The sequence below is a fragment of the Neomonachus schauinslandi genome, chromosome 4 (genome assembly GCF_002201575.2).
Source record: "Neomonachus schauinslandi chromosome 4, ASM220157v2, whole genome shotgun sequence".
Taxonomy (NCBI): Eukaryota; Metazoa; Chordata; class Mammalia; order Carnivora; family Phocidae; genus Neomonachus; species Neomonachus schauinslandi.
In genome coordinates, this window is record NC_058406.1 from 52,125,757 (window position 1) to 52,152,417 (window position 26,661).

Sequence of the window (26,661 nt, forward strand, 5' to 3'; positions counted from 1 at the left end):
CCTGGGTAAGAGGGAGGTTTGCCACCCACAGAGTGAGGATCCCTGGAGCTGAGTAATCTGTCACACAGGGATTCTCTTCTACTTCCCTGGAAGGAGAGAGGAAACGATTTACACACCACCTACACAGGCTATGTTTTCTGAATATGCCATCTCATTTAATATTCAAATTAACCCTCGTAGGTACAACCAGGTTCATTTCTGCAAACAAGCAAATGGTGGTAAATAAGTAAGTGGCAAGGCATTAGGTAACTTGCCCAAAGTCACAGGGCTATGACTGGAATTCATGCTCTTACCTGCTGAAACTCTCAAAGGAAAATATTTAAGTCTCAGTAAAAATAAAAATCCTCAAATCAGCCATTCACCCATAACCATACTTCCTTCTACAGTGTTTCCTCTAATATTCTGCTTTCTAGGTTTTGAGAATAAGTGTTTGGTAAATAAAGCAAACATTCTACACTAACAAAAGGATGGTCTACATTTTCCACTTACCGAGCACCAAAAAAGTTAATTACAGATAATGTCATCAGATGCATTTTTCCTTCATTGGGGATGAACTATGGAAATGCGTGCAAAATCTCCAAATAATGAACCTCGGAGGAACCATAGATCATCTTTTGCAATATGATCAAAATAATGCTTACCACGGAGAGAGGGAGGAAAGAAAGAACAACTAACAGCTATTGGGCACTTATATATACTGGTCAGCATTCTAAGTGTTTAAATTTAAGGACTCACTTAATTCTCAAAGCAACCTATGAAGTAGGTACTATTATTATCTTAGTTTTCCAGATGAGTAAACTGAGACAGAAAAGTTAAATAACTTGCCCACAGAGACTGTCCTAACTCTACTGCCCACACTATTCCCCACCACATAATACTCTCCCCATACAGCATTTCCAGTCTGCCACTGCAGATGAACCCGAGGACGGCCTTCTTTAGCAAATCAGTGAATGATTTATAATCCTATCTATTTAATTGTCTATGTTCTCTTATTCCAAGAGAAGGAGGCTTCAACTGACTGCCAAATGGATCGATGAGATTAAAAAAAAGGTTTATGAGCCCTGATTTCAGAGGTTTGGGCTCCAGTCCAGGCCAGAAATAAAACGGAAAGGCAAGGAGAGAGGAGAGCTGCGCTTCTTACTCGAGCCCCTATCAGTAAGTGTTAAGAGAAGGATAAACTAAGCAACACGCCAATTCCCAAACTTACCCTGACTGTGAAATCCTTTATTCATAGGACACCTTCAGAACAAACATACTCAGGGAAGCACTGGACTAAAAGGATGTTTAAAAGTTAAAAACTGGTCAAGCTTGGTGACTAACAGTCCATGAGCGAGGAGTCAAAAAAGCCCCAGGATCGGGCTTAGGTGACCAGTGAAGGTGATAGGAGAGAGAGGTTAAGATAAAGGACAGTTTCTAAAGGAAAAGATGAACTTAGTTTTGGTCCTGTTTGAGTCTGAGTTTTCTAAAAACTGCCAGGTCACAAATCAGTTGAAACCAGGGTCTCAAAGAGATATTTGTACTTCCAAGTTCATAGCATTATTTACAACAGCCAAAAGGTGTAAGGCAACCCAAGTGTCCGTCGACAGATGAATGGATAAATAAAATGTGGTAGGTACATTCAATGGAATACTAATTCAGTTTTAAAAAGGAAGGAAATTCTGACACATGCGACAACATGGATGAATCTTGAGGACATTATGCTGAGTGAAATAAGTCAATTACAAATGGGTAAATACTGTATTGAAGGAGTTCCAGGCAGGCCGCCCTAAAATGTACCACTCTGGCATATTGATTATTTTGAATTAAAGTTACTTAAGAAATGGCCAGTACAAGAAGGACACTCTGACCCTCCTCTGTCCCCCTGGCAACAGGAAATAAATTCCCCATCTGAAGGGTACACCCCCCTTTGCACCTACAGGACAGAAAGCATCCTTACTGCTAAAAATAGGAAATTCAGGGTGGAGAAGGCTATAGAAACGTAACTTGTTACTTCTTCATTAATTTGCTACCCCAAGCCCAGACTTTTTGTCTTGCCAATTCTTCACAAATTTATTGTTTAAGGTATAAAAAGCTGCCTGCTTTGGTCACTTCTTTGAGTCTCATATTTTTATGAGCTCCCATATGTATAAAATTAAATTTGTTTTTCTCCTGTTGATCTAGCTGATGTCAATTTAATTATTAGACCAGCCGAAGAACTGGTCTACAAGAAAGGAAAAATTTTCCACCTCTACAGTAGGATTCTACTCACATGAGGTACCCAGAGTATCACATTCATAGAGACAGAAAGTAGAATGGTGGTGGCCAGGGGCTGGAAGAAGGGGAGAATGGGGGGGAGGGGTGTACATTTAATTGGGAATGTATTTTCCGTTTTGCAAGATGAAGAGAGTTCTGGAGACAAGTTGCACAACAATGTAACAATGTGAATGTACTTGACACTACTGAACTGTAACTTAAAAATGGCTAAGATGATAAATTTTATGTTGTGTATTTCACCATAATTAAAAACAAATTTTTTTTTTTTAACTGCCAGTTCAGGATGTTATGGTAGACATTATCTGTCTAGAAACCTCTCATCCCATTTGGTTCTGTTAAGACTACAGTTCAGGGGCGCCTGGGTGGCTCAGTTGGTTAGGCGACTGCCTTCGGCTCAGGTCATGATCCTGGAGTCCCTGGATCGAGTCCCGCATCGGGCTCCCTGCTCAGCAAGGAGCTTGCTTCTCCCTCTGACCCTCCCCCCTCTCATGTGCTCTCTCTCTCATTCTCTCTGTCTCAAATAAATAAATAAAATCTTAAAAAAAAAAAGACTACAGTTCAGTGTCCTGCCTGACCCCCCTCCATGACCCAGGCCTGACCAACCACTATTTGCCTCTGGGATCAAAGGGTGACTCAAGAGACCTTCAAGGAGATCTGATGAATGGAAGCTGAAAGAATATCATCTTGAGGCAGCCAGTTGTTCTCTTTCAAGCTACCTGGAGAAAACTTACTGTGGCAAGAAATGAGACCAATGAGAGAAACAGAAACAGGACTCCTAATGAAGAGATCATACCTTGATATCACTGAAGTTCACGGATTCTCCCCCCTCCTCCTCTTAAGAGGTTCTCGGTACATGGGCCAATAAACCCCAATATCTTGTTTTTTTGTTTAAGTCACCAGGAGAGAAGACAGAAATCCAAAAAGAAAAGCAATCACGCTGAGCTATAGGTCCTTGAATAAGAATTTTCTCTCCATAGCTCATTTTGGAATTTTATCTGCAGTATCACATACCTTTAGTAGAACAGTAGTACACAATTCCAGGATTTTGTGAGTACAATGTCAAATTTAACATAATCTTTCCAGTTGGTAAATATATCACTACGTTAGGCCAGAATGCTATTACATTTATGAAGAAAAAAATAATTTAAAAAAAATCATTAAATCTACACTAGATTATATACAGGTGAAACACACAAAGCATAAAAGGTTTATATAGAAATAGACGAATTTAGAAGTATAAATGTTTCTAAATTACCTGAGGTATAGCATAGAAAAGAGTGCCGATATTATGACCTGAAACGGAGGCTTTTGATGGAACAACTAACACTGATATCAAAGAACAGGAAGATAATACACAGATAAGATCTCTCATCTGTGATTAAAGAACTTAACCCTTTACCAAGTCTTCAACTCAATGCTCCATTAACTACAGGTTCCCTTGGTTTGGTTTTCACTAATTATTAATACAGTTTAATTTTATCAAATATAAATCTAATAAAAAATGATAGAACTGCCTAGATAATGGCTCTCTTATATGAACCAGGAGGCATAGAAGAAAGGCGCAAATAAAGAGAAAAATTAATATGCCGAGCATGGTGCTAGCTCAGCAGACTTTGTCTGACTTAAGCAAAGAGGCTATCTAAAAAGCTGTCATACTAGGAGTTAATATCAAACCAGTTTCCCATGTAGAATCTGAAAGGCCTATAGCATAAGGCTGCACAGAGGTGCCTGAAGCAAAGATCTTGAAAGTGTACTATGCTTCCCAGGGAATGCAGTTAAAAGCTTGTTGTCACAAGTCTCTGCAGAAATAAACTAGCCTTGCTGATTTCACTGAAGCCGACCTGACCAATAAAATAACTTCAGAACACTGAGAATACTATCCATGTGAAATCTTTATAACCACTAATCAGTAAAAGATCCATCTTCTGAAATTGCTTTTGGGTATCCATCTTTGTCATGAAAGATTAACAGCCAGTAGTTTAATCATGGGGGGTGGCAGCGGGGAGAAGACCCTATTTTACTTGGAAGAGTTTTCAAGATTTACCACAACACACCTGGTAAACACAAAATGATAAAGCCTCTCTCTTCCACAAGATTATCTTACAGCTATTTAAGGTGACTTCCACCTCACACCTTCAAAGTAAATCTTGGAATCTGGCAGCCCAAAATGCTTACGGTACTATGGGGGAAATCTAACCTTTAGAAACACTGCTCAGGCATCCAAAGTCCCCAGAACCATATATTCAAACAAAGAACCTACAGAACTCGCTGTTCTAGAACACCCAACTGGGCAGATGTAAGATGTTTCCATTAGACTACAGCATATGCTTTTTAAATCATGGCATAAATAAGTATCCAAAATCTTAAAATGTGAAAAAAAAATTCAGAAAACAGTATCATTTGCAGTCTCCTAAGGAAATAATCAGAAAATTACACAAAAATGGAGGCACAAAGATGTTTTCAACAGGATTATTTACAGTAGGAAAAACTATGTTCTTCTTTAGAGGGTTAAATAAATGAACTTTCATTCATCCATACTATGAAAAACTATATACTGTAAAAAGTTATGTCACTCCAACCAAAATTTATTACCACATGGGGATGAAACTGTGAGGAATCACTCGGTTAAAAAAAAAAACCAGATTACAAAACAGCATTATGTTGTATGATCTCCTTGAAATTTTTTTAATTTATAGGTCCATTATTCATGAAACAAACTCTGAAATCATAAACACTAAAATATTAACATAAATGTTTATCTGAGTGATAGGTCTTGGAATTTTTATTTCTTAATTTTTCTAAAATTCAAGTACAGTATTTAACTTTTTTAAAATGCTAAATAAAGTTTTTAAAGAAGAATCCAGGAGCCACAGCAAGTTTCAAATGATTGCCTTGGAAGCGCCAATATTAGGCTTACATCCTGACTTCTCTGAAAGTAAATAAAAGAATGGCTAAAAGTATTCTGTATGAAACTATACTTGTTGGACATAGACTGGATAAATTATCTGAAATGCCAAAATAACTCTTTAGAGAAACAACTAAAAATCCAAGTGCCTAGTGTCTACAGAAACTAAACATAATATGGATCAGTAAAGATTCCACAGAATATATATCTTTCTTGTATAAAATCAAATGGTTACAATTACTTTGAATTTGTAGGCTGTAGCTTTTTAATGACTTAAGAAAAAGTTCAGCAGAGGTTTAAAAATTTTTCTCTCCTCAGAGGGCCAGGTCAAGGTGAGCAGACTATCTTACTTTTTGAGGCACCAGGTTTCAGCCATAAATACCTTGACTCAATTATTTCCTGAGGCTTCACTCCCACAGTAAAAATATGGTGAGAGCTGGCCTCACGGCAAGAACAAGACAAGGACAGGTCATTCTGACCCAGTTATGTGATCAAGGCCTTGACTGTGACCAGAAGGCCGCAGGCATACAGACCAAGCCTCTAGGAGTCTCTGTGGAGCCAGGTGGCAACAGAGGAGCCAGTGAGCTGCTGGAGGTTAGCAGAATGCAACAGCGGGGAGGCATTGCAGGCTGTGCTGTCCCCTCAGACCAGTCAAGAACAGTCAAGTGCAGCCCTGGGGCCCAGTGGGAGAATCCAGGGCTTGGGTCTAGCTCACAATCACTTCACCTCTCTGAATCTTAGCTGCCTTAAGTCTCAAATGAAAGTTATACAGGAGAGCTCCTTTTTATCTGTATTGAGCTCTCAACACTTTGTTTTTTGCTGTTCTAATATTAGCCGTTACCTCCATTAAGGTCTAATAGGCTGGGGTGCTTTGTAAAGTGTCTTTTCTTCTCATAAAAGGAACAACATAAAAAAGAAATACCAGTCAAAATATCAAATAGGCCTTTCACAACACAAACTCATAGTCAGCATCTTATGATTAGCATTTATGTGTTCAATAATACTTACTGACCATCTGCTTGACAGCAGGCACAGGGCTGAACTAGGACTAAAGGATAATCAAGAGGGACTTGGTCCCTAACCTCTGGAACTTCCAGTGAGGCAAGAGCCAAAGAGAGCAGCTTTACCTCTCTTCTCCCACAAGACACTGCCCTTTACAATGTCCAATGTCCAATGGGTGGATCCTACAGGATCCCAATTTCTCTTAAATAATCTCTAAATCTTCTACCCACAAATGTATCTTAAACTTCTCACAACTATTTCAACAAATGGGCATTTAGTTTCCTAAATTCTACATGTAAATACCTTCTGTACAATTTTATCACTCAATCACAAATCCAGCATGAGGCTGTATTTTTTTTTTTAAGTACGTTCCATGCTCTGCATGGAGTCCAATGCGGGGCTTGACGTCATGACCCTGAGATCGAGACCTGAGCTGAGATCAAGAGTCGGACGCTTAACCGACTGTGCCACCCATGTGCCCCGAGGTTGTATTTTTTTTTTTTTTTAAGATTTTACTTATTTATTTGAGAGAGAGCGAGCACAAGAGGGGGGAGTGGGAGAGGGAGAAGCAGACTCCCTGCTGAGCAGGTAGCCCGATGCGGGACTCGATCCCGGGACTCCAGGATCATGACCTGAGCGGAAGGCAGTCGCTTAACCGAGCCACCCAGGCGCCCCCCGAGGTTGTATTTTTAAAAATACCCTAAAATGGTGGCCCACAGAGGTCTTGAGCAAGTCATGTGAATGCTTCGATCCTTAGTCTTCTGTTATAAAACTGGGGAAGTATCCCCGGGTGATTCCTATTTCTCCCAACTCTTACAATTATTATAAGATTTTCTGATCATTATGTGCTGCAAACCTTTAAACAACACCAACTAGAAAATGTCTATAAACTTAGAACCCAATATGCTGGGATTCATGGCAGACCTGTCTCCATGATTCCTTAAAACCATTAGATATATCACTTCTAACCTGAGAAAAGTAAACAAGACTCCAAGCCAAGAAAGAACTTGTTTGACTGCTTTCCTTGTCTCCCAATTATCAAAGCAATATTCTCTTAAGTGTCTGGCTCCCAAATACCTTTAAATGTCTCAATTCAGCCTAGCATAAGCAGTATTTTCATCTGATTGCTAACTGTGTGGCAATACTCCTCTTTCAATGTTGCCTGACCCTTACTGCATTGACTTTTTTTTATTGAACCATATCGAGCATACAAAAGTATAAAAAAACATTGATTTTTTTTTTTAAGAGGACTAAATAGGTCTCTTAATAGGGTTCCTAGTATGTGCCAAACACAATGGTGGTGGTTGGGAATATAAAGGTCAGCCACAGATGAGAACAGACAGCTAAACAAGTGCAATAATGTGTGTAAATTCCAGAATGTGCCTAGTTCAGGAGTGACATATAAGCCTTTCACGTGTATCAAGGCAGGTAACACACTCAAACAAATACACTGGTACTCTCTGGTTTATGAAAGGTTTTGCCTTTTTAAAATTCATTCCCAGTTGGGTGTCTGAAATTTAAAGCACATTCTCCCCCAACACACACTGCTATAAATGCGGTTAGGTTTCCAAGCCAACACACAAAAGACCAATTTAATACATAAAGTATATGAAACAACATACATCTGCCCTGCAAAGAGAGCAGAAAACATTAGTGCAGCCAAAGAGAACTGTGAGTGATCCTGTCATCTTGAAAGCTGGAACTTAAGGGTAAGCAGAGTGGAGGTTAATAAGGGGTGCAGATGGAGTGGTAAGGAGGTGCCTGTCAGCTTTAAGGCAACTAATCTCAGGAATTTGGAGACCAAGGACCAGGTAGACCTCACTTTGATCAAATCCAGGTTCCTCCACTTAAAAACTGGTGCCTTTAAACATGTTATTCAGTCATTCTTAGCCTCAGTGTACTAATCTGAATGTCGGGCACAGAGTAAGCATTCAATACACAATAAAGTAGGTTTATACATTTTTTTATTTGCTTGAGGCTATATAGCTTTCATCTTCTTTGGCTTTAAAGTACCTTTAACACATAGCTGGGTTTATCATTCATTGCCAGAAAATGTTCAGTTTCCACATGAAACAAAACCAGATTGGAGCGCCTGGGTGGCTCAGTTGGTTAAGCGACTGCCTTTGGCTCAGGTCATGATCCTGGGGTCCTGAGACGGAGCCCCGCATCAGGCTCCCTGCTCAGCAGTGAGTCTACTTCTCCCTCTGACCCTCCCCCCTCTCATGCTCTTGCTCTCTCTCAAACAAATAAGATCTTTAAAAAAACAGATTTTTTAAGTGTCTAGACAAGAAATGTACAAGGAAGAGGACTGCTGAGAGCATATGAGAAAAGGACAGCCTGAATTAAAATGAAGTCACTAAGAAGGGACAGAAGACAGGGGGAAAAGACAAATTTGTAATATACAGGACGTATCAGAATCCTCCTGGTAAAAGAAGATATGAGAGGGAATTCCAAGGAATTTCCAGGGACTTATGGACTGTCTACACAATGAGGGGAAGACAGGAGGGATCATAAATAATAGTGGCAAGCCCTGATGGGGTGCTGGTATACATATACACACATGCGTGCGCGTGCACGTGTGCTCATGTAATCCTCACAACCTAAAAAGTAAATGCAATTATTATCCTCATTTTACAGAGGAGGAAACCAAGACAAAAGAGACTGAAGAACTTGCCCAGGATCACTCAGCTAGTACAATAAAGCAGAATTCAAACCCACAGACTCTAGTTCCAGATTTGGAAGTCTGAGCCACTATGTTATACTGATGCTTTTGTAGTGTTGGGAAGCCAGCCATTTGCATAAGGGGGTTTCCTGCATCAGAAGTTCATAACTTGAGTAATATCTATCAATAAAGTTCCCACTTAAAAACATCTAAACATTACATAATCATTTACAGATTCCCTGGCAATGAATTTTCCCACTCCCTGGGGTGGGAGTGGGTAACTAACATTTATTGAATGCTGCTGAATCTTGCTGAATCCCAGGCACCATCTGAAGCTATTCCATATATTTTACCTCATTTAACCCTCACAAAACCACCTTTGCGATAGGCACTATTAAATCCATCTTACAGCTGAGAAAAACTGAGGACCAATTACGAGCCCAAAGTCACAGAGCCAGCAAGTGGCAGGGGACAGCCTCAGACCCAGTTCTTCCTGGTTCCAAGTCCAGGCTGCTTTTCACAACACATCTGGTATACTCAGATCCAAACACTGTATACATGGGACATGTTATCTAATAACCAGGTAATAAAAAGTAACAGTAAACCACGTTTGATTTATACTGTCAAAAATATTTCACAAGTACTGAACTCTGTTTAGGAGAGCTAAATGGACCCAGTCACCTGTTTTACCCCTTTTCCCCCACAAAAACCAATCCTTTCAGATCCTCTTTATTACCTAGCCATCTAACAATACCAAATACAACAATACAGGTGCACGAGGCACTTCTCTGAGAACCAAAATTGCTTCAGAAGCATTACGCTGTAAAACAGGATAGAAACAAGTTCCATAGATTTAAATGCCAAAGTCAGAAAAAACAAAAACAAAAAACTAACAAAAACAAAACAAAGAGGCAAGAGACAAGACAGTAAAAAGGGTTCTTTAAGAGAAGGGTTTTCCAGTTACACCTCAGTAAAGCTGGGGGTATCGGAGAAAAAGTAGATAGGACGTTTGTTTTTGTTTTTGTTTTTAATGCAAGAGAGCTTGAAATTTGAATTTCAGGTCTGCCATTTATTAGCTTTGTTTGCTCATCTGGAAAATGATGCCGTTAAGATCCAACTCTCTGGCTGTTAAAAGATTAAATACCAAACCCAGAGCATGTATAAAAGCTGACACATAAAAGTTTACTAATCTTGAGTCTCATCCTCTTGCTCCCTCTCCTTCCTATTTGCAAAGATGTGCTACACACCACAAACCTGGGAGACATAACCTGGCCCAAGCTACCATCTTGGTGTCACCTCAGGATGGGTAAACTAAGGGGCTAGTATTATTTATATTCCTATCGCCAAAAAAGTTGAGGCTACCAATATAAATATAAAAGACACATACAACAGAACCATTCATTAAAGCAAGGACGTAATACATGTGACATGTGATCTGGTGGGAGACTGAGGCAGGGAGACCATTGTAAAAAAATGGATAGCAACCTAAAACAAGCAAATAACTTGGCCCTGAACTTTCTGGCAAGAAAATGTTACAAATTAAAAAGCACTCTTTTCTCTTTTTTATAAAAGGAAACATATCAATTCCTGAAGAGGAACATCAGTAATTTGCCTGAATTTATTTATCTAAGGAATTGACAGGACCAATACAACAAAAGTCTTCCAAAATACCGGTTCTTTCACGAAACTATACCTCTTTATATAAGACTCAAGGATTTAATCTGAACAAATTTCCATCAGCAAAACATTCCCATTTACAATGTCTACAAATTGTATATATCTACACAGGACTTAGCATTTACTCAATAAAGACCCAAGTGCCTACAGTGAAAGGCGGTATGATAGTGAATGAGACCATTCCTGGCCTCAAGGACCTTGGGACGGGACAGTGGGAGCCAGCTTGCAAAAGAATTGAGGCATAAGGCAGAACACGATGCCCTAGAAAAGAGGACTGCATATCACCGGAGCACTACACGTATATGTACCTCTTGTTGGGCAGGAGGGGTAGGGATCAGGGACCTTTGAAAGGGCCTTGAAAGGTACAGAATTTTGGCAGACGGAGAGCACAAGCCATGGCAAAGTGCATTAGAAAAGAAGAATGCAAAAAAAAACAGAAGAGATGTTTAAGGCCTGAATGCAAAACAGTAAATCATCTAATTTGGCACAATGCAGAAGGGGAGAAATGGGAGAAGCAGCTGAAGAGTTGAGGTCTTACCATGAGGAGCCCTGAATGCCACACTAAGGTGGAGTTCAGATTGTTTTCCATACGCAATAGGGACTGACGAAGGCTTATGGTCAGGACAGTTCTATGACCTGAATCCAGCTGCAAAATGATTCAATGTGTGTGTGGAGGACAGACTGGAGGCAAAGGGCTGGAGGCAGGGAGAGCACATTAGAGATCGCTGGGATCACTCTGGTAGAAGAAAGCTCAGTCAGAGGCAGGGAGTGGTGAGCAGGCAAAGGTGCAGATACTGGGACGAAGCACTGAGAGCGCTGGGCAGACTACGGGGGTGGGATCTGCGGGGTGGGGAGAAACGAAAGGGGACAAGTCAAGATGAGTCTAAGGCAGGGGTTGGCAAACTTTGGCCCATGCACCAAATCTGGCCTATCTTCTATTCTGTACAGCTAAGAAGCTGTACAACTTTTCACATTTTTAAGTGGCTGGGGAAAAAAGTAATATTTTGGGACAAGTGAAAAATCAAATTTCAGAGTCCATACATAAAATTTTATTGGAACACAGCCACATTCATTGGTTTATATATTGTCTACATTTGCTTTAGATCTACAAAAGAATTGTGTAGTTATGACAGAGGCGGCCTGGCCCTCAACGCTGAAAATATTTACTGTCTTTTCCTTCACGGAAAGTTTTCTGACCACTCATCTAAGAGCTTTTGAGGGTGGTGAACAGAGATGGTATTAAGAGGAACAGAGAAATCTTCCATTGGTATGGTGGGGTCAGAAAGAGAGATACCAATTTTGAAGCAGTTAAACGGGAGGTATCAATAAGAAAGCCAGGTAAGGGAGCCCAGCAGGAAATGGAAAGACCATCCCCCCATGGGGCCTGGGCATCTGCCACTCCCCCTGCCTGGTACACTCTTCCTCCAGATCACCACATTGCCTGGCTCCTACTCATTATTCAGGCCTGAACTCCAATGTCACTGTCCCAGAGGAAGCCCCTCTCCCAGCCACTTAGGCATTCTCTCCCCATTACCTTATTTTCTTTATTGCACTTACCACCACCCAAAATTAATCTTTTTTATGGACAGGTGTAACATCTTAAAAGGCTGGCTCTTTAAGGAGAGGCCTTGCCTCTTGTTTCCTAAAGTATCCCCAGTACCTTGAATCATGCCTAAAGCTGCTCGACAACTGGAGTTCAAGTGAAAGCAAGTCATCTGCACAGTTTTAGGAACAAAATGAGACTTGCCATTTGCAGCAGCTTAGGGAAAAGTCTTCATTAGGGGAAAGGGAGAGATGAGAGGTGGAGAAGAGAGCAAGACACAGAAAGGAAGAAGAGAGGTACTGTGTTTCAGAAGCCAGACAGCAGTGGGGCTGTGGGGCATCTTTCAGGAAGGGGGTGTTTAACAGCATCAAATGTTTTAGATAACAAGAGCAGAAAAAAGGTGTCAAAGTGTGACAGCAAGAAGGTCACCGATGACCTCAAAGAAGGCTCAAGAGTGTGGAGGTGGCAATCAGGCTGCAAAGAATTAAAGAATGAGTGAGTGGGAGGAAGTGAAGGCTTTCAAGGGATTAGGCAGAGAGTGGGCAGAGAGGAGAGGTGCTCCCAGGGGCAGTAGCAGGGCGGGGGGGGGGGGGGGCCTTTTTTTTTTGTTTTCAAGTCGCGTCATGTCACTGCCCTGTTTTAAAGCCTTCAATTTCCCCTTTTATATTATAAGGCCCAAAGTAATATGGCCCATAAGGCCCTACCTGATCAGTTTCCTGCCTGCCTCCCCAGCCTGCATCTCTGTCCTCTGCTCCAGCCGCAGTGTTGGTTCCACCCCAGGTCCTTTGCACATGCTACTTCCTTTGGCTGGAAAAACCTCATCTTCCTCTTAGCCTGGCTAACTCTCACCCTTCAGATTTCAATGTTTAAAATATATATATATACCACAGAGACCCCCCTCTTCATTCTGCCTCCAGCCTCTATAGCAAACTAAGACATCTCTCTTGGCACTTAGCATAATTATAACAAATAGCTTTATAATTATTGGATTATTGTGTTTTCCACTAGTAAGGAAGCTTCCTGAGGGCAGGAATCAGGTCTTGCTCTCATATAATACATAATTTACAAGTAATTGTTAAATAAAGGAATAAACATGAAAACCTGAAAGCATTTTTATCTCAGCCAGTTTGTGCATCTCTAGTGGCCTACTTCCTAAATCCACATCAAGTGGGCTTACAATTTACATTCCAGCCAATTGGCTTTCTCTGACCTCCCCCTCCCACTTTTAACCAACCTGAGTGAATGGTCATTCTAAGCAAGTAAAATGATGGGATTCTTTGGAGATACCACCATATATCAAATGATTTTTCCAATTAGAAAACTAATATATGGTTATTAGCAGACCTACCTAGTTTTACAGAATGGCTTTAACCGAAAAAAACAAAAACAAAAAACCAACCAGAATATTAAATCTAGGCATTATGCATCTAACTTCTTTAAGTCTGTTTTGTGAATCAGCCCTAAAATGGGTTTGCAGGTGTATGGTAAAAATCCACTGCATCTCTTTATTATATAAATCACACCTGTCTGCCTCCCTGTGCAATCTTGTTTCGTAACAGAATTTTTTACTGGGAAAATATACATTTGGCAGATTGTTTTCTCCTTATTTTTTTTACTTTGTCTTTTCTCTTACCATAAATAAAAGATTTTCAATTCTACTAACTGAAAAAAATCGCTATGAATTACAGCCTTGCTACAGCTTGAGCAAATTAACTGTGCAAACAAGTCTGCAGACATAATTGTGCTTAATTGAATGAACGGTTGTCAGTTCTAATAGCTGTAAGCCCTTTAAATCACTATTAAAAACAAGAGTTGCATTAATTACAAATTGTTCTTACCTATTTCTGCCTTATATATACATTCAAACTTGTCTTACCCAATATACCTGGAAATGATGAACCTAAATTTATTTTTTAAATACCTACAGGTCAACCTATTCATCATTTGAGCTGGGCTTCCCTTCCACAAATACAAAGTAGGGAGTTTTACTGTCTTTATCCTTCTCAAATGGGAAGACAAGGAAAAGATACAGCTAACTTCTGTGCTATCAAAGAACATGGGATGAAAAGATCAAACTCTTCCCACCACCTGGCAACTGTTGTTCTTGAGAATATAAATGCAACATAAACATTACTGAGAAGGAACTAAAGGCATATTTAAAATATGATTAGGAGCAAGGGCCAACTTTTTGTATAATTTATATTTTGGGTAAACCTTGCTTTTGGAAAGCACATATATAGAAATAGAAACTGATAAAACAGCATTCAGGAGAAACTGAATATATATTTTAGAGTTCCTTTAAACTCTTATAATTGCTTAAACAGCAAAACTCCCTAACACATCATCTGACTTATAAGATTTTTAACGTCCACACAACTCTGAAGACACCATTTTACAAACGGGTATGCCTGTGTTTCTGCCACTTCCTAAGTAAACTGAATCAGTGAGAGCAACACAGAACCTTTATATTGACTTTCCCAGAAAGTCTAATACATTCCTACCAAATTATATACCTTGCATGACCTTTAAAGTTAAATTAAAGGCACCTTTGTTTCTCATTTTTCCTTAAAAATACAGCAGAACCTAATGTATTATCACCTTTGATGCTGTCTACATAATAAACTCCTCTAGATTTGAGAAACTGCCTCCTTTAAGTGCCTAAACTTCTTTGATTTAACCATTTCTAATTGAAGCCTTTCTAACATAGAATATACCAGCTACTCTGTTTTGCATTTAATGGGTCACACTTCCCTACCATCTTAAATCATTCTGAATACAATCTGAGCTCCAAAGTATATTCACCAATAAAAAAATAAAGCTAACAAATGTTTAGCTTATACCATGTGCCTGGCACCATTCCAAAACCTTCAGGCATAGTCATTCAATCCTCAAAACAATCTTATAGGTAGGAACCATGTTTACTTTCATTTTATTGATAAGGAAACAAGCTTAAGTTGCCCACATTATCACCGCTAGGATCAAAACAAGCAGCCTAGCTCCTGAGCCAGCAAAAACACAGATTATGAAAAACAAGGCTAAAACATAGTAACTCGGTTTTCTATCTCGAGGTGTGATAAGTCGACCTGATTTAGTCTTTCCCAGCTGGATTCAAGTTATTCTGGTCTTCTGCGCAGATAGCCACAGCTCTTCCTTCTGGCCTGCAGAGGCAGCCTCCTCCCACAGACCACTCCTAAGTAACTCTTTCCCTGAAGACTTAAAGCACCTCCTGCGAGCAGATTCCTCGCCGGCTTCTCATTCTGAAGAAAACCTCTTCTTTGAGCTTGTCCTGTTGCAATCCTGACAGCCGCTTCTTACTCCACCCCCACCCACCACCTGCACCCCTCCCAAAAGCCCAAACCCTAGAGGTGTCCTTTTCTGCCTGAGACAGACCTGTCTCCCCTGCCCTTTCCCCTGCTCCACAACTCAGCCTCTTCTTAATGGCTTCGTCATCATTAGCAACACCAATTACCATCCTGTGTTGTGACGGTGACAACTCCAACTCACTAGGGTATTTACAACGGCATGTGCCCCTCCACTAAATGGCACCACCCAGACTGTTTCACTTTTTGAGTTATGGTTCTGCTTTTCATTCTGCTTCTCGCTCACTTCCAAGATAAAAATTAACACTGCCTGTCTCAGAGAACGTGCCTTCTTGGAGTCATCCTCTTAATAACTCCTGTCTCTTATGTTTGTAGTTAATCTGCTGACTTGAAAACCAGTTAGATAGACTGTCAACAAACCCTTTATAAATTATCAGCAAGTCAAAGTAGGTTTTCCTCCACTATAAGGAAAGCACATATGGATTCCATGACATCTCTTGTGGCTCGAAATATTTCCTGCCTCCTAGCAGTCTTCTGGATAGTTGATAAGTGGTGGATAAGTAAGAAATATTTTCTGTGATAGGGAGGAGGAAAAGATATCGGTCGACTGAATCTGACCCTTTCAGTGTTTCCAGTTGTTCCATTTGCTAATGATGTTACATGCCTGAGCTCAAGAACTATGAATGGTTCCCCATTTATTCAACACAGGCTACAGCCCCTGACCTCACACTGCTCACAGACTTGCAGACAGTCTCAGTCTTCACAATCTGGCCCCATCCTGCATGTCCAGCCTCACCTCCTTCTGCTGCCTCCCAGTATTCTGCTCTAATCACATGGCTGCCCCAAGTTTGTCACCCACACCATGTACCTGCCCACCTTTGTGCCTTTGCTCATGCTCTATCTCTGCCTAGATTCCCTTCCCACCCCTAGACAAGAGAACTCCTACTCACTCTTCAAGGCCCAACTCTAGTGAAACCTCTTCAAAACAGCAGTGGATAGAGCTTCGAGCAAGGTTTAGCTTTCCTCAAGGGTCCCAGCGCTCTTAATTCCAACCTCTACTACAGTATCACCCACACTGTGTTACAGTTACACACAACAGGCTTATTTCCATATAAACTGTCTTATCCATCTGCCAGAAATTAGTAGGTACTGAAGAGATGTTTCCTTATACAGAGCCAATTAATCTGTAACATTAAAAAACGTGGGAAAGGGAGGAAGCCAGTTCTTAGCCCTCAGACTTTAAAGGAGTGCCATGAAGGTTCCTAGGAAACATTCTACATTCACAAAGTAGGACTTACTTTTTTGCATGTGTAAAATCTACAACGGAGAAACCCTGAATGAACAGCTCCAAGGTCCTTCCACTAGACTATAAACTCTAAAAGGCCAAGGATTTTTGCATGTTTTGTTGTTTATTCACACCCTGAGATTCATAGCAGGGGCTCAACAAGTATTTACAGAATGAATAAAGGAATGAACACAGTGTTGAGTGAATATTACTGTAAAGTAAACTCGGTTACCACAGATTAAAAATATCCCAACGAAGACCAGCTCTGTCTTTTGGCTAGAGTAGACTTAAAGAAATGTTCCTTTTTCTTCTAAAGCAGGCTTTGCCTCAGGACTGGGCAACGTCTTCACAGAGCACCAAGGAAAAAAATGTGTGCCTGCTGTCAGCTGCGAAGAATCACAGATCATAAGACCTTAGAAGTAAATATATCATGGAAATGAACTTAACGTTTCATGCTTTCTTGTTGCCAAAAAAACTGGTGCACTTTAGAGGGAAGAATACTCACAGGGGTAGTTTCCTGCCCCTGAAACTCAGTCACGTCAACATGGCAGCTGTTTCAAACTCCATGTCACCGTCGGGTTTTCGAGACAGGAAGCCATAGTGGCACACCTAGCTGAGTACAGGCGAGAGCAAGACGCAGAGAGGAAACAACATGCCGAATGAGAACACGGCCTGGAGGTTAGCCCACAGAGTATAAAAACAATGAACCAATTTCTCTAATGTCTCCTATAATGTAATTTACCTGTACATGGTAATTATCCAAAAAAAAAAAAAAGAAAATGAAGGGCATAGATAGTACCCTCTCTGGTCACCAGCTGCTCCCCCTTTGTCCATCATTAGCTCTTCTTCCAATTTCAAGGACTCTTATAGAAAAGAAATTGGAAAGAACTTGATTGTCTTTAAACGGGAAAGGGAGTAAACCATGGATGACTTTTATCCTTTACTTTCCTCAATTTTTTTATTTTTCTACAGTGAGTGTTCCCTCTTGTTAGACTGAGAAAATAATCCTTATGTTCAAAGACACAGCAGAGCTGAAAAGTTTATGTTCTAATAAAAAAACTATATTAAAAAAGTCCTTTACCCAAAAAAATTAATAACAAAGAATTCAATAATACCAAACCTCCCAATCTTGTCACTCAATAACCTTAACCTCTTTGCTCCTCAACTACTGATATATCTAACAATTTATTTAAAATACGTTTTCATAACAATTATAATTTGTGTGGCACTTCAGTTACCATGTGTTATTTAACTGATTTTCCCCAACAACTTTCTGAAATGGTGAATACTTTGATTTCCATTCTACAGATGAGGAAAATTGGGAACTGAGGGGAAGCTATTTGCTATGACAGAAGCCCGTATCTTCTTGTTCCCCACCTGGCATTCCGAAACAGAATTTTTCAACCCCAGTGCTACTGACTTTTCAGCCAGGTTATTCTTTGTTGTATGGGGCTCCCCCATGCATTACAGAATGTTTAGTAACATCCTTGGCCTCTACCCACTGGAAGCCACTAAGCCTGCCTCCTCCCCGCCAACCCCCTAAGTTATAACAACCAAAAATGTCTCCAGAAACTGCAAATATCTCTTTGGGCACAAAATCATACCCAGTTGAGAAATACTGGTCTAAAAGAATCCCAAGAGGTTCTTTTTGGCATCTCTACTCTGTGACAAGGCTCCATATGTCACTGAGCCACAAGAAATCACAAAGCATCAGATGCTGCTCACTCAGGGACATTGAGTTAACCAATTTCCCCTTCACTTCAAACAATTTTTAAAATGTGGAAATGAACAAGAAAAATTTCCTTGTACAAATATTCACATCTCAGATGCTAAGTTTTCTAAAAGCATATTATCTCATTAGAACACAATAAGGAAATACATACTAAAAATATATAAAATATGTGTGTATTTAGGGAAAAAAAACACTTACCAGAGGAGTTAGAAAACACAGATCTTGGTCTTTGCTAATAAACCTTATTAACTCAGTTATACATTAGTGTTCCCACTATGAAAGTGAATATAAACCTACACATCCTCAATACTTGCTTCAGCTGGGTTTCTGTCCAAATATAATGTATGACCTAAAGCTATCCAGAAGAAACTGAGTGATAACTTTGAAAGATTACTACAATTTGTGGTCTGCAGTTGAAACCACTAGTGTTTCTGAATCCAGAATCTAAACTGGCAGACCTAACAGTCTGATTTAAAAGCACACAGTTTAAGTTTCTTCATGCCATTTAATCCGAGTCTCTGTTCCTGCAAAAGCAACTCCACCCTCAAAATTCCTTATTTTTACCAGCTTTTTAACAAATGCCTGAATTGAAAAAAATTCTGCAACCTAATTCACCTTAATACCTTAATCTGTAAAGGGTGGATAACAAATGAGCAGAAAGATAATCACAGGTATAGCATTAACCAAACTGATACAAGACTGCTTAAATTATAGCAAACTGAAATGTAGTTATATAAGTTATATTTTGGAAAATGTTTGAATTATTTTATCTATATATGTATAATTTATTTACCCTCTATCATCATTTCCCAATGGTTATAATTAGTATATTGTGGAATCAGGAATCAATGTGGAGTGTCACACTGCAATCCTCAGATTTAAAAATACATTTTTGCAGCTATTTAGAGAAATTAAGATACAGTGAAAGTGCAGTTAATGATATGAGAATTAAGAGGTGATTATTCCTATTCATAATGTCCACAATCGCTCAATGATTTCTTACGCCTTTAAATATGATCTGGACCTATAAACAGGAGACAGTTTTCTCCATAATACACAGTATACTGGACCCCAAATGTCTGGTATCCTCATGGTCTCCATTAACCTTCACCACAAAGTACAAAAGAACACACTGATCCTTCAGTGAGAAGGACTCCCTGGTCTTAGAAAACATGAGCCACCAAAAGCAAAAGTGAGAAACAGCACAAAATGGGGTTTTGGAAAGGGAGGAACAAAGATTTAATCAATATAAAATGCTCATCTTAAAAAAAGGTTTGCACTGTGTATATACCCATGATTTGAATTTGCCAACAAAGACTCCATGATCACATCTAATTCTTTCTGCATTCTACGCCTCACTTAACTATACAAGGTTTTTACTGCGTTCCTCCCTGAAAGAAGCAATGACAATTTTATGCAGCTGTGAACTCCTGCCATGAGAGTAAAACCCTATGAACTCGTAAAAAGAAAAAAAAAAGTTAACAGCATGTATTCAACCAGGGGCAGAAGACAGCTCACAGCCACGTATTAAAAGAAGTGGCAGGGTCCTCTTCCCAACGGACACACAGGAATTCAGAGAGAATATACAGTTTTTTTAAAAATGCGAACACCTGCCAATAATCACACCTTTTATCTAGTCTCCCTAAAGAAGTTCCTTGGTAAACAGACATCCATGGAGCCCACGTCTCTAGAAGCTTGGGATGTGACTTGAGAGGGGTGTTTATTAGCCCTGCTAAAGCGACGTCTCCCTTTGATGCTTGGCGACCACGCGTGGATGGGGTCTGACGAATAAGACAGAAGGCCAGACAGAGATCAGCCCGTTTCAGTTAATCAGTCCCATTACAGTAGGATTCACACTTCCCCCGGTGGCTCTCTCTCACTGTTCCTCTTCCAGGGCCCTCTCGCCCAGGATGCGTCTTTCGCCCTTCTCTCTGGCTGCCTAGAGCCAGGGTCCCAAAAGAACATAAAAGGGGAGGGGGCGTTTCCTGAGTCCACAGACGCCCCCCTTCTAGCCCCAAACATGGCCCCAAACCCCAGAAACTTTCCCTCGCTGAGATGGCAAAGGTGGAAAACGACGAAGACCCTCGGCCTCCGTCCTGAGGCGAAAGAAAACCTCCTCCCGCCCCTCCAACGACAGTTTTGCCAGAGAGACGGCGGTCAAGTTCTCGATGCAAGAGCGAGGGACGTCAGACCTCAAGCCCGCGCCTGTATCTCAGGGTGGTATAAACAGGATGTCAGCGCGATCCAGGCTTGTTTATGAAAACTTGGTGTGTGCTCTGGGGGAGGGGGCGGCGAGCCTTAACCTTCCCCCCAATCCCGGCGTGGGGCCCCCGTCCCCCAACCTCCCAGCCACCGGCCGGCTCCGCTTGGCTGGAAATCCCCCGCTTCCCCGCCCGCACCCACACGCCCCCAGCCCGCCCGGGCCCCCGGTCCAGCGCCGCGCTCGCTGAGGGGCCGGGGGTGCGCTGCTCGCGAGGACAGAGAGCAGCGGCCGCGGAGCCCGCCAGCGCCGGACTCCGCGCCCCTCGCCCGGCCGTCCGCGGCAGCCACAGGCTTCTCCACCTCCCTTCCGCGACACTCACCACTTCCGTGTGCGCCTGGGCCGAGGGGGTGCTCCGGGTCGCGGCGCAGGTCCGGCTGCCTACTCGCTCAGCAGCCAGCCCCGCAGGGCCCGGCGTGCGCGCGCCCGGGGCTGAGGAGGGGGCGCGGGACCGGCAATCAGGGCTGGGGCGCAGGCCCGCGCTGTCTGCGGCTGCTAGCTACTCCGCCGCCGCCGCGGCCTGCGCTCCGCGACGCTCCCGCCCCGCCCCGCAGCTGGCTCCGCCTCCCAGGCCGAAGCCGGCTCCGCCTCCTCGTGACGTCATGAACGGCAGCCCAGGAAACAGGGGGCGGAGGTCGCGACGGAGGCGTGCGCTCCGCCGCAGTGCAGGACCCAGCGCCTCCAGTCTTCTCGCCAGGTCCCCATCTGGCTTCGCTCATGCCCCCCACCCTTCACTCGCTTCTTTACCGCGTCTTCTGGAAACACCAGTCTAGGAACGAGAGGTCTGCCAGAGCAGACAGTAAAATTGTCCGGTTTGGGCTATAGGTTGATCCCTAAGTTTGGGGTGCCCTCCACCACATGTACCTGCACCACGATTCCTTTATCACAGTTCTCTGCCCTTTGTCGGGATAGAATAAGATGTGAGCTGTGTAGCTCCTGGGCATGGTCAGGCTTCTGCTGCTCAGGTCACTGTGGACTGAAGCTGCCCCACCTGCCCTGATTTCGCAAATCCTGCTGGAGGGCTCACGGTAACTTGGGGGGTTACTGCGACTTACCTCATACTGAGCAAGAAGTGTTGGTGTGGTACCTAGTGAGCGAAGAGAGCATTTGATTCTAGAGTTCTGGATATTAGGTCTGGCTCCCACCATTCACCACCTGAGATACCCTAACAACTTGGAGCTTATTCATAAAAGTTGAGAGACAGCCTAAAAGATCTCCCAAGTGCCTTCTGGAAGGATGTAGAAGAATTCAGAGAAGATAGAAGAATCAAGCAGGGAGGGTCGTGGCCCAGTTGCCTCCACTTGTGGGTGTTTGTGTGCATGTGCTACCTCACCTGCTTCTCAGGGCTGTTGCATCATATTCTTCACCTGTTAAATTGGGCTAATACTTTCCTTATGGGGATTATGCTGAAGGTGAACAAAGATAATGCAGGCCTGGCACACGTGGTGGGCTTGGTAAATCATTTTTATTGAGCTGGGCCTTAAAGAGCAAGTTGGGAGTGAATGAATGGAGACAGAAACATGAAACAGCCACATTTCAGGGAAAGCAAAGAATAAAGATCAAGGAAAATTAGGACAGAAGCAATGACCCCCATTGTACTCAAGAATGAAATCTGACTGCTATATAAATGGAATAAGGAGAAAGGGCCTTGGTTGAGTGTATTTCCCTATACTGGGCATTGCACTAAGTGCCCAGTTATGACAACCAAAAATGTCCTCAGACATTGCCAAATGTCCCTGGGGGACAAAAACCACCCCTGTTGAGAACCACTAATGTAAAAATAAGGTGGACAATGGATCGGAGGACAAGATTAATGTCCATAGCATTGTAGAGCTGCAGGCTACAAGTGATAAGATCAATATTTAAAGCAGTGGACTAGGGAGGGATAAACATGAAAGTGTCAAAAGCCTGAAGAGGTAGAAAAGACTGCATGGTAACTGATTCAGATGTGGGCGTTGAGGTAGAAGGAAGAGCCTTACGTGACCAAAATTTTCCAAATTAGTTGACTAAGAACAACACCAACTAAATTGGATAAGGAATTCAATTTTACGTTTGAGAATAGAAAAAAATTGGAGAGTCACCCTATAAGGAACATAATAAGAGAGAGAGAGAACAGTATAAAAGGAGGACTACACATATTTCCGTCTAATATGTAACATGTAGCATAAAACCTACAAGCCTGCTACAAATATTCATCTAAATTGAACTAAACCAAATACAATGAAGTAGAAACCTCTTATCGGGGAAATTCTCAAAAAACAACCCCATCCAACCAGCAATCATACACATGGGTTTCCCACATAAATCTTCATCAAAAAAGTATTTGCTCACCAGTCTATTTCTCTGGAAAAGATTAGATTACAATGGGGAAATAGATTCAAACAATAAGGTTTGCCTTAAAAAGTTGTACTGAGCAAAACTAAAATACCATTGTACAGATCATGAAATTCAATTACAAAGACTTGGAAACTAGAGAAGAGAGATAAAAATCACTGTAATTTTACAACCCTAATATAAATGTTTACCTTAGTATATATTTTCTTCCAGTTCTTTTTCACTAGGCATCTTTTTAATTTAAGTGTAATCATGGTGTGCCTGTAATTTATGAGCATTTTTCCATGTTACTACAAAAGTCTTTATAACTAATAAATTTCTTCATGCAAATAAATAATAATTAAATATATACTATTTAGGCAATTATCTTAGGAGAGATTTACAGAAATGGAACTATTGAGTTAACTGGACTGCATATTTTTAGATTCCTGATTCATAGATTCATATTGGCAAGTCACTTTTCAGGAAGTTTCCAAAAATTTACACTGCTCTGAAAAATGTACACAATGTCAGGTTCTGCAACAATGAACATTATCATTTTTTTTTTAAGATTTTATTTATTTGAGAGAGTGAGCGAGAGAGAGCACAAACGGGACAAGGGAGAGGGAGCCTGCCTCGGGATTCAATCCCAGGACCCCAGGATCATGACCTGAGCCAAAGGCAGACACTTAATCAACTGAGCTACCCAGGCCCCCCAAACATTATCATTTTAAAATGATTTACATCTTTGGGGCACCTGGCTGGCTCAGATGGTAGAGCATGCAACTCTTGATCTTGGGGTTGTGAGTTTGAACCCCACATTGGGTGTAGAGCCTACTTAAAATTTAAAGGGGCACCTGGGTGGCTCAGTCGGTTAAGTGTCTGCCTTTGACTCAGGTCATGATCTCAGGGTACTGGGATTGAGACCACATTGGGCTCCCTGCTAGGTGGGGAGCCTGCTTCTCCCTCTCTCTCTGCCTGCTGCTCCCCCTGGTTGTACTCTCTCTGTCAAATAAATAAATGAAATATTTAAAATAAATAAATAGGGTGGGGGGATGGGTTAGCCTGGTGATGGGTTAAAGAGGGCATGTATTGAATGGAGCACTGGGTGTTATACGCAAACAATGAATCATGGAACACTACATCAAAAACTAATGAGGTAATGTATGGTGATTAACATAACATAATAAAATTTTTTTAAAATGAAAAATAAATAAATAAAAATAAATTTAAAATTTAATTAAAAAATGATTTATATCTTTAATGTTTTTAAACGTATTTTTTGCTTTAATTTTGAATTTCCATGATTATTAAAGAGATTAATAATTCCATGTGCTTTCTCACTCATTTTTATTTTTCATTTTTCTTTTAATTTATCAGAGTGTGCCCGTGGAATAGGTAGGGAAAATGCTGTTTTCATTCTTTGCCTGCTACCTACTGGGATCATAGTATCTTCTAGCAGTTTGTAATAACAGTGTCTTTAATAAAGATAGCAATATATTTTTTCTGTCTTACTTCTGATCTGTATTTTTCCAACATACTATTTGCTCTAAAAAATTATGTTCATAAAAATTTTCCATTTTCTGGGGCACCTGGGTGGCTCAGTCGGTTAAGTGGCTGCCTTTGGCTCAGGTCATGATCCCAGGGCCCAACGTTGGGCTCCCAGCTCAGCGGGGAGTGTGCTTCTCCCTCTCCTCCCTGTTCGTGCTCTACCTCTGCCTCTCTCTCTCAAATAAATAAATAAAATCTTTAATTAAAAAAATTTTCCATTTTCTTATAATCAAGTATGTTGACTGTTGTGGGTTTTTGTTTATTGTTTGTTTGCATTGTGGTTTCCTTTGTGATTCTTTAGGAAGTCATCCTCTCTCCTTAGGTTAGACAAACGAATACAACGAATATTTGTTGAGTACCAAATTATGTGCCAGGCACTACACTGCACTGTAAATACGGCAGTGAAACAAGACAGGGAAGTTTCCTAGTTGGAGAGGATAGCTGAAAACAAGCAAATGAGTCAATAATTAGAATAATGTCAGATAGTGATATATGTTAAGGGGGGAAAAAAGATTTAAGAGACTGAATGAGGGAGGATGACATAAATGTTTATTCTTCATTACTCTGGGTTTTATACAGCTCAATGCTTTAAATAGCCAATATTTAAACCACTGAATTTTTAATGGATGCTCCAAAATGTTTGAAGTGCTATTTTTTTTAAATCAAGACTGTCATTTATATTGAAAATATAGTATTCAATAAATGTTCTTTATTTAACAATCCCTTTCCCTTATCCCACCCTTCAAAGAAAAATGAAAAGTAATATAAAATGTTAGGTCTTTTACCTCTAAACTAAATTTAGACAGTAACTGGACAATTACCTATGTGGCCTCTAATCCATTGATTTAGTCTCCTTCGCTTGTAGGTTATATGATAATTGTGTACTTAACTTTATAGGAAACAGATCAATGGCTTTCCAAAGTAGCAGTCTCTTACTATATGCCCACTGGTGATATATAAAATTTTCAGGGGCTCCATATCTTTTTTTTATTCTTTTTTTAATTTTATTTTCTTATGTTATGTTAGTCACCATACATCATTAGTTTTTGATGTAGTGTTCCATGATTCATTGTTTGTGAATAACACCCAGTGCTCCATTCAATACATGCCCTCCTTAACACCCATCACCGGGCTAACCCATCCCCCCACCCCCCTCCCCTCTAAAACCCTCAGTTTGTTTCTCAGAGTCCATAGCCTCTCATGGTTCATCTCCCCCTCCGATTCCCCCCTCCCTCATTTTTCCCTTCCTACTATCTTTTTTTTTTTTTTTAACATATAATATATTATTTGTTTCAGAGGTACTGGTCTGTGATTCATCAGCCTTACACAATTTACAGTGCTTACCATAGCACATACCCTCCCCAATGTCTATCACCCAGCCACCCCATCCCTCCCACCCCCCACCACTCCAGCAACCCTCAGTTTGTTTCCTGAGATTAAGAATTCCTCTTATCAGTGAGATCATATGATACTTGTCTTTCTCTGATTGACTTATTTCGCTTACCATAATACCCTCTAGTTCCATCCACATTGTTGCAAATGGAAGAGTTCGTGTTTTTTTTGATGGCTGCATAATATTCCATTGTATATATACACCACGTCTTCTTTATCCATTCATCTGTTGATGGACATCTTGGCTCTTTCCAAAGTTTGGCTATTGTGGACATTGCTGCTATAAACATCGGGGTGCACGTACCCCTTTGGATCACTACGTTTGTATCTTTGGGATAAATACCCAGTAGTGCCATTGCTGGGTCGTAGGGTAGCTCTATTTTCAACTTTTTGAGGAACCTCCATACTTTTTTCCAGAGTGGCTACACCAGCTTGCATTCCCACCAACAGTGTAGGACAGTTCCCCTTTCTCCACATCCTCACCAACATCTGTCATTTCCTGAATTGAAAATTTTAGCCATTCTGACTGGTGTGAGGTGGTATCTCATTGAGGTTTTGATTTGGATTTCCCTGATGCCGAGTGATGTTGAGCACTTTTTCATGTGTCTGTTGGCCATTTGGATGTCTTCTTTGGAAAAATGTCTGTTCATGTCTTCTGCGCATTCCTTGATCGGATTATTTGTTCTCTGGGTGTTGAGTTTGATAAGTTCTTTATAGATTTTGGATACTAGCCCTTTCGCTGAAATGTCATTTGCAAATATCTTCT

At 41.0% G+C, this 26,661-nt stretch overlaps 1 protein-coding gene and 1 pseudogene across 3 annotated transcripts in view; one reads left to right on the plus strand and one right to left on the minus strand.

Annotated features, from left to right (window-relative positions):
* The window catches only part of JAK1 (Janus kinase 1), a 157,036-nt gene that overhangs the window by 104,958 nt on the left and 25,417 nt on the right, over positions 1–26,661 (minus strand). For 2 of the 3 annotated variants that reach the window (XM_021680002.1, XM_021679999.1), the window contains exon 1: positions 20,962–21,192. The exons of the other annotated variant lie outside the window; for it this stretch is intronic. The gene's annotated coding sequence lies outside the window, so the exon portion shown is untranslated. Of the gene's footprint in view, positions 1–20,961; positions 21,193–26,661 lie in introns of those variants that run through there. 3 annotated transcript variants of the gene reach the window in all.
* LOC110571825 overlaps positions 1–26,661 on the plus strand; it is a 56,071-nt pseudogene that overhangs the window by 17,357 nt on the left and 12,053 nt on the right.